The sequence below is a fragment of the Meleagris gallopavo genome, chromosome 1 (genome assembly GCF_000146605.3).
Source record: "Meleagris gallopavo isolate NT-WF06-2002-E0010 breed Aviagen turkey brand Nicholas breeding stock chromosome 1, Turkey_5.1, whole genome shotgun sequence".
NCBI lineage: Eukaryota > Metazoa > Chordata > Aves > Galliformes > Phasianidae > Meleagris > Meleagris gallopavo.
Window position 1 is genome coordinate 24,188,435 of NC_015011.2, and position 9,326 is coordinate 24,197,760.

The 9,326-nt window shown below is 39.4% G+C and overlaps 1 long non-coding RNA gene across 1 annotated transcript; it reads right to left on the minus strand.

Annotated features, from left to right (window-relative positions):
• Positions 1-6: 6 nt before the first annotated feature.
• On the minus strand, positions 7-9,092 carry LOC104909569. Its single transcript, XR_004159712.1, has 4 exons — positions 8,888-9,092; positions 4,973-5,082; positions 2,843-3,013; positions 7-2,726 (listed from the first exon to the last, which is right to left on the minus strand). It is a non-coding gene; the product is annotated as an uncharacterized LOC104909569 (long non-coding RNA).
• Positions 9,093-9,326: the final 234 nt, after the last annotated feature.

Sequence of the window (9,326 nt, forward strand, 5' to 3'; positions counted from 1 at the left end):
GGCTGCGGGAAGGACGGGCGGTGGGCGGGGTGTGCCTGGAACCCACGGAGAGCGCAGTGGAAGGATGGCGTTAGGGTTTGGAGACTGCCATTGGGTTTGGAGACTGCTACATTTAGTGTCTTCATCTACCAGAAGCCCAGGGTATGGTGGAAGAACTGAGGCTGGCTGGGAGTGCTCCTTATCTCCTGTCAGGTGCGGCTCAGGAGATGGTTCCCTCCAGCGCCCTCCTGGCGGGGCTGTCTGAGCTCCGAGCTCAGAGAGACGGGAGGAAGCTCTGAGGAAGCTGAAGTGCTGTGTTGAAAAAGGAAACCGAGGGCTGAGAAGAGTCAGATGATATTTCTGAGATATCCTTCCTGTTTCTCAATGACAACTAGAGAAAACATGGGAAATGAGGGAGTTAGCCAACCGAGTTCTGCTGCTTGGGTTGTGTAGAATACTGGGATAAAGGCTGAATAAAACGACTGTAAGCACCATCTCATTAACAGGGATGCCAAGTTCCTGAGTGGTACAATAGCACATGCACATGAAATTACACGAAAATCCTCATTCTGCATTCTAAGAAATGACAACCCTTCAGCGCCTATTCGTTAATGAAATATGATCTACAATGGTCCACCTAATCTTGCTAGAGAGTAAGGGGAAATTCTTAGGGATTTATTCCTAGTATGTGGGAAGAATTAAGTTTTATCATTGTTCTAAAGTGAAGAAAGTATGGCACAGAGCATACTTTCACATCCAGTGATAATTTTATGAAAAGAATTAAAAAACAAGAGCTTCTTCTTGTTAAGCACAGTGTGTTCACCCAAGCTGTGATGGACAAGGAAAAGCAGATCATTGACTGGAAAATGTACAGATGTCAAGATAGATCTAAGTCGATTATAATTAGTGGTATGATACAGTCACCTTCTAGCAAAAGATCTTGGTATGCTCTGAGGTTCATCCATCTCTCTTGCAACAGCAGCCATATAAAATTGCTTAATATTGTGCAGTACAACAAAATATTCCCAGTATCTGTAGCATTCTAGATGCCCTAAAGGGACTGTTGTATTTAAATAAAAGAAAGCAATATTGTGCAAGTAGTTGTTGCAGGTCAAGTGGGCACTGGAAAATTACAGTGCCACTGAAAATCAATATATAAGCAAAACATGAAAAAGTCAGTGAATATACAATTTGGGCAACACGTCTGATTCAGAAAAGTTGAAGAGAGATTTTAAATATCTGTAGCCACGGTGGACAAAGGTAATGAACAGTACTTTGTTCATGTTGGGAACAAAATAAACAACAAACCAACCTTACGTGTGATGAGGTCCTTGCTAGAGGCAAAACAGTGAAGCATAGAACAAGAAAGGTATATCTTGATGTAGTTTGGTTTGGGAGCATCTCATACTTGTTTCGAGTCAACAACTATAGTTAGTGGTCTGTAGCAGGGAAAGAATTGCATAGCATTCAGTTTCACGCAACAGGAATTGATAATTTCTACACAGGAGTCTTAAAATAAACCAGCTGGGGAGGTCTGTGTTGATTTTGGAATTTGCCAGCTACTGGGGTATTGCCAAGGAAACTGCTTTATTTAAAATGTAAAAAGAGGATCACTCAAGAAGGTAGCTCTTGGCAAATAAACATGACTGATTTTCTCATAAGATACGATATCTAGCTGCTGGTTTTACTGTGTTTAAACAAGGGATTTTTTCTTAAAATTTGCAGAAATTTGTCATGGTGAGAGGAATGATTCAGGAGAGGACTGTTCAGTCATCACAGATATTAGTAGGAGCCTTCTGTATATTACACTGGCAGGTGCTTTACTGTGACCTTAGGACTTAATGGGAAATGAATAATCAGAATAATGTGGAAATAAGTACTGCTCTTGCCTTATGACTCAGTGTTTTGAAGTGGTTTTGTGTCTTTTCAGGAAGAATATGGACACTTCAGAGGGAGTTTAAAGGAAGGAGAACTAAAAATATTTCTAAAGATGCAGAGCAAATTGCAGGATGGGAATCTTAAGGATGCCAAGATTAAGAAGTGACTTAGAAAATATCTCCTCAGGGGGTGACTGCAATATAAATAAAGCAATGCTGCCTGAGTTAGTTTGGAATTTATCTGCATCTTATCTGAAGTTATATTTCCTCACCTGCTGTTTTAATTTGAGCAAACTCAATTTCCAACCACTAGCTCTTATGCTGTGAAGTTCATCTACATTAGCTTTTTATGTGCCACTGTCTCTACACATTGATCAAAGGTTAATTTGCACTACAGTTACATGCAGTAAAGTGAAACATACAAGTGCTAGCTAGCCAGCCCACGTTTAAATGAATTTCTAATCCCACATTGGAACTCTGGTCTGCCCAGTCTGTCTGATGAGCAGTGTGTGGTTTACTGGTGCAAGGAGAGAAAGACAATTTAAAATAAAATAAAATAAAGCAGCTATTGAGTTCTACTTAATTTAATCAAACCCTGTAGAGCTACTGATTAGGTACCTTGCTGTTTTGCTGTACTGCTTCTGTCATTTCTTTTGGTATCAATTCTGTAGGGCCAGACCCCCACCCTTGATTAGAACTGGGAGAAAGAGCCCAGCAATCCATCCTTCAAGGTTTCTTTGCTGGGCAGTCAGAATGGCTTCAGAGAAACAGCTTCTGTGCCAAAGCAATCCTGAAGACTGGCAAGTGGGCAATGGTACCTAGGGGTTAGCACTGCACACTTCCTCTTGGCTTTTGCACTGACCCCGAAGACTGAGATAAGCAATGTAGAAAAAGAAAAAAAAATACATTTCCATTATTCAGATTGATAGCTGACCTTTTGCATGTGCTCAAAAGACAAATCAATGAGAAGTGTACCTGGTACCTACCTGTTTAATGCGGAGGATGCTTCTTAGGTCAGTGGTGGACTTGGGCTGAGCTTTGCACCTGCTCAGATGGTGCTTCCAGCTATGTGGCAGGAGAAGCTGTTGGAATGGTGTGCAGGGCTGTCCTTGCTACTTGCCCCTCTCTGTGGGAAGCACTTCTCTTCATCCTGACATCTTTCAATACAAATCCTCACATTACTGTGAGCTGGTGGAAGGCATACTTCAATTCCTGAGGTTGCCAAATACATATCAGATCTTAGGGCCTTGAGAATTGCCTGCCAATTTGCATCTATATTTGGGGGAAGAGGTGAGCAGTATTTGATCTTTTCTAACCTCCCAGTTCACTCTTTTTACCTTACAGAACCTTAACAGTTAAAGCAAACAGGTTTATTCTAGAAGAGTTGAATGCTAAATCTTTAGATTAAATGCTTAAAGCCACATAGGGAAGAAAGCTATAATGAAGTCTAACTCTAGCGCATACTTTAGATTGAGCTTCTTCCTTGGCTAACACAATCTTTTAGGCTGCAACAGGAATTCAAGAGAATGACTCAGTAGCCCTTCACCATCTGTGGAAGTCTTATTTCTGAGGATATTTAGACTTTTTCAGTGACATTTCTAAGATTGTCACAACATTATGTTTCACAACTATAATGTTTTTAAAAATGCTTTTTAAAATTTTGCATCATATTTTATGACTATGCATGTCATAAGTATCTGGATGACAGGCTTGACATTTAGAGTGGATTTTTTTGCTATGTTTTAGGGGATGATTTTACCATTGCATTCAGATTTGATCCAGGCTTGCTCTGTGGCTTCCTACTCTGCTTCTATTCCTGGGAGCTTTCTCAGCTTCTTTTTTCATCCCACCCCCTCCAGGAATAGTCAACTATGTATCTTGCCTTACGTAATTCAAATTCACAGTCCTAGGTTTGCCTTTCTTTTGACACCTATCTATGTTTTAGGAATTATGAAGGCTGCTCTGAAAGTAATGTCTCCTATTTTTGTTAGTTTGGCCCACAGCCAGAGGTGGTGGCATGGCAATAGAGGTTGAAACTTTCCATGAATATTCTGTTAAGTTTTGTTGCCATGCAAACAGCAGAGGGGCAGTCTGACCAAATGGCATTTGACATGGAAGTGCATATGTAGCAGAGGTGTGTCACTGGATTCTCCAAGTGGAAAAAAATTGAACCCACTGACATTCATCAATGCTTGCTGTAAGTTTGTGGAAATCAGTGATGTGAGCACAGTGAGGTAGTGGGTGGTGTGTTTCAGCAGTGACACCATCACAGCAGCTGTGTGACAGTGGGTCACCAGCGTTGGTGCAGGTTTTTATGAGTGAGGCATGAAAGCTCTTGTTTATTGCTGGTGAAAATATATACCTAACAGTGGTGACTGTATTGAAAAAATGGTGTTTTGTTGCTGAGAATTTGCTCTTGTTGAGTAGTGTTATTGTGCTCTTTGTTATAATTTCCCTGGAAATAAATGTGAGGCATTACTTTTGGAGCAACCGATGTTGATAGCCATGCGGTTTCTTAGCTTCATCTTAAACGCAGACCAGTAGCTCCCAGTTTGCAGCAAGACTTATTCTCCCCCAGAGCAAGAGGTACCAAAGGAGGTATACTCATTTGGAGTGGGATTATTTATTTGTGATACTGAATTTATATGCAGAGATAGGAATGTAGAAATGCAGGGTGAAAAAGAGCGAGCGCTGAGCATCCAAAAAGCAGCTAACCAAAGGAAGGATGCACAGCTTTGTCTTGTTGGCTGTTACTCCTGCTTCAGCAGAGATAGGAACTTGCAGGTCTTTGAAGGGAGCCTCAGTGGGCTATGGTGGCAGCAGCAATTGCAAAGAGGTGGAGACAACAAGAAAATGATAAGGATGAAATGCTGCGCAATGAAGTACCTAGGCAGTTCTGAGCTATGTTTTAGAAGAAGCAATACTTACATAATCCAGATTACATGTTGATTTTCAGAGGTGCTAAAAATTGGATGTTTTGTTGATTCTGAAGCATGTAATCTTCACTCACTGTGTAGGTGTCAGTAGGCTTCTCCCAACACATTTGTTATCTTTGCTATTTTAGTATGTGAACCACTTAAAAGCTACGGTGTTAGCTTTTAAAATCTTGTGCCCACCTTTTTCTTCACCTGCCCTTCGACTTCTTGAATGTGTTGTTAGATAAAGTTGTCAGATTTGTGAAAGCACTTCATCCAAAATTCTCTGATGACAGAATCCTGATTTCCTTCTGAAATGCAGAAATGGAGCATTGTTGAGTAAGGAAGGTTATTGGCTGCTTATAAACATATTTTGTTACAGAGTACCTTAATAATTTGATTATGATCTATTTCACTATGGTGAAGTAAAATGGCACTCTGAAAGTATTCTTACAGTTATCGGTGCTAGATGGATTGCCAGTATCAGTCAATTTTAAGGGTTAAAATTAAAATTACAGCATCAAAGTTTGCAGGAAAAATTGCAAGACTACTTGGAATCTTTTTCTCTAGCATTTTTTTCAGTGTCTGTAGAAAAGTTTCTAATTTAAACATTAGTCTGTGCTACTGTGATTTTCTAATAAATTGTATTATAGCCTTGTGCTTTGACAGAACTTTGGAAAGAATGATATTAACATGCATATATGTTAGCATGCTGTTTTTCAAAGATACATAAATTAGCTATATACAGTTACACATACAGCTAGAGGGTATTGAGAACATTGATAAACTGGAAAAGGTTCAAAAAGAATAATCAGGGACTGGAAAATGCGAGCAATTCAATCTGGCTAGTTTATCAACAAAAAGCCTAAATGTTTGTAAGTTTTCTGTGATCAGAAAGTTTCTAATAGGATGTTTTGGTACAGTAGAGTGTGACATGACCAGATATTGAAACAGGACACTTTCAAGCTACGAACAAACATAAATTTTACTTGCCAGAGTAGTTGACTATTGGGACAATTTAGCCAAACCAGCACTGGGTCTGGCAAATATAGAGCAAGTATTTGATGCTTTTCTAGAAGAAAAATTCTACAGTTCAGCAAGGAAGTAAGCCTAAGGCCTGTGCTGTAGAAGAAGGTAGTAAGGAAGATCCTGAAGCAATCCCACATGATGCTGTAGGGTATGATTCTGTTAACCATTCTCCAGCTTGACAACTGATGGAGAGAAACTCAAGTAGCTCCACGAGAGAGCCAAAGTAGAGAGAGCTGGAGCACAACAAACCCTCCAAAGTGGAAGGGGATTTGGCTGTGAAAAAAAAGCACCAGGGAAGTTACTGAAGTTGAAATGGGCATTAACAGATTAGAGGTCAGAGTCAAATAGTAGGCCTATGAATATGAGAGCATTTAAAATGAGATTATCTGGGGAGTTTTTTCAATGCTTCATTTGTAAACTTCTGAGTCTGAGCTGTTGACCCTGGGTTCCCATAACATCAACAGGGAGATATAAGCATGCCAGAGGTGAGATTCATTTTGACCTAGTTAAGATGCCTGCTTTAGGATAAGACTGGTTCTAATGAGGTGCCTAGTTCAGATGCAGATGTTTAAATATGGGGGCCTATGTTATGAGAGCTGAATCCCCTTTCAATGTGAAAAGATTAGGGGCAAGAGGGTGATGGACTGAGGAATGGGGACACGGGCTGAGGGAAAAGCCAAACAGGGCTGAAGTTACAAGGCTAATTAAAGGGAGAAAAGATGATAGTTAGTTCACCATTATTCTATGCTCCTTGGGGAACTCATGCTCAAGGAGGTAAATCCCATGTTTATCCATGAAGGACTTGGTAACAGTTGTTGTTCTCTCTGTAGAGTAACTCTTGCTTGAACATCAGGAATGCTTTATTGGTAGCTTTGAACATTACAGACGTAGAGCAGGATTAGCAAAGCAAGAGGAGATTGGGATTATGAGGTGGGAGGATCAAAGCATGAGAGTTCTACATTCAATAATAGTTGAAGAGGGCTTTTAATTCCATGTGTGAAAACATCTCTGAGACTTCTCAAACATTAATCTAGCTCTTCTTTGGTGTACAGAATTTGTTTGCCTTTACTCTAGCCTGGATAGGTTGGGAAGAGAAGGGAGGTCCAGGAGAAAGCAGCAGTGGTGCCAAGAGAAAGCAAATAAAACTGAGAAAAGCAAAGGAGCTGGAGCACTGCTCTCCCCAGCCATACACTTCTTACAGAAGTAGAGCAGCCAACAGGACTTGAAAAGCTCCATGAGAAACCACACAAATTCCTTTCCTTCTCTCTCATTGAGCCTGGTTCCTGTTTATATTTTAGTTATTCCCTTCTGAAAAAAGAAGTGTAGTATTCCAAGTGGATTTGTTTATAATGGGACATTGTTTAGCAATTCTTTTTTTCAACAGGAAATGGTAAGTGTGCTGATTTGTATAATGAGGTTGAGATTCACTGGAGGATTCCAATTTCCTTTCTCTTTTCCTCTCTATAGAAATGAATTTCTTATAATAAAATCTCTGTTAAGATAAACCATACAGGAAAATATGATGGCTGAGATTTTCTATGCCTGCACAGATCAAAAGCAGTGTTACTTATAGCTTCCTGACAGTATGGGGCCTTCATATTTGATCTTGTGTCATCTAGTGAAAAATATGTTTATTGGAAGAGCTTGATACAAAAAAAAAAAAAAAGTGTTAAAAAATGAGATGTGCATAGCACTAAAATGATATTATTTCTGATATTGTTACAGTAACAACCACTGTCTTTGAACAAAAGCAACTCTTCATGGTGTCTCATAGGATACCCCAGTCCTTTATAAGAAAAGGATTCCTTAAAAGCAGTAACCATGTTGCGTATTGATAAAGTCTCATGCACCTATTAAAATATTTTTTTCTCTGCACTGTTTCATAGAAGACTGAGTGATATAATTTGCCTATAATATGCACGTAAACTCTACAGCAGAAGTTATCTTTGCCTTTAGAGCACTAGACCTCTTTACTTGGGACATCTTTCATCTCTTATTGGATGATACAGTGATGCCATCAAAACACCTCATATGTAAAAACAATTTTGAGGATGTTGTCTTTCCTTTTTCCTTTACCCAAAGTACTCTAATGTATGACTATAACTGCACTGTCCTCAGTTTTCTGGAAATTGGGAGGTCTCTATGTGACTGTAAGAGAAAAAGGATTTCACCCACTTGAATTCTGAAACTGATGATAGCCATAGGCCAATTTGGTTAAGACTAGATCATCAGAAATCAAGGAAGGAGGCTACAATTGAGCGTGTGTGTGAGTGCAAAGGCAAATGTAAGTTCTACATGTCTATATGTTGTCTTGAGGTAACATCTTGTTTGACTCCAAAAAAAAGAATATTTCCTTGTTTTGAGCCTGTTTTACACAGAATTGAGTTACACAGTGGTACAGATACCTGCCACAAGAGCACAATTAATACCACAGACATAACAGAGTTCAATGTGGGAATTATCCATCATTGTGTTTCATGCTTCTTTTGTACTCCACCATGGGCAACTTCACAGGCTTCATGAAGATAGACTTTATTAAACAGCTTACATGGAACAAAAGTCCATTGGAGTATTTCCACTATCGATTATGTCTATGACAAATAGATTTTGATAATAGCTTTATCACTTCCCGAGAAGTATGTAACAAAGAGAAAAATGACAGTTTTTTTTTGTTGCAGTAAGTTGAGATATAAGGAAGTCACATTCTTCCTGTATCTTAACATGTAAGAAACCAATTGACAGAAGTTTAATACAACATGGGAGGAAATGCATCCCATTGTAGTGCCCCAGGAAATAGTCTTTTGGTCAAGAATGGTAACTCAGAATGAAAGTAACATTAAAAAGATTAAAGGTCAGATTATGCTGTTTTCATTTCTTCCTGTTCAAGATACACATACAGGAATAAAACATGTTAACTCTGAAAAAAACATCACCTCTTTCTGGCTCCCTAGCACACACTTTATGTGAGCTTATTTGCAATTGGTGGTGCATGGAAGCAATGAAATTGCTTCTGATAAAGTCTTTGTGATACCAGGCAAAGCATCATTTAGAATATCAACAATCACACAGAGGAAAAAATTAACTCACCCAACTAATAGGAGGATCTCTAACTACGGAACACTACTTCTCAAGAAACAACCTCCATCCAGGCAACATTCTTCCTTTGGAGGTTAGCCCTTAAATGAGCCCAGGGAGGGGTTGGGTAGACCCTCCTAGTCAGGTGTGAAGCACAGATGAATTGCTTCCACCTGTCCTCCCTGGGTCAGGCAGTTCCTTCATCAGGTGCTCAATCATCGGTTCCGACCCTGACATAACAGTTCCCTTACAGCAGCAGAAAATAGTAAAACCAGAACTGTATTTGGTAATATCCAATATCTCACTAAAGATTTACAATATCTGGATGAACTATTCTGGACCAAAAAAAAAAAAAAGGATTTTTATTCTGGAAATGGTACTTACTTGTAGTTCACATGTCTTTTAAGCAGTTTTCGCATTTTTAGAGAATGATACTTGCTATTTCCATACC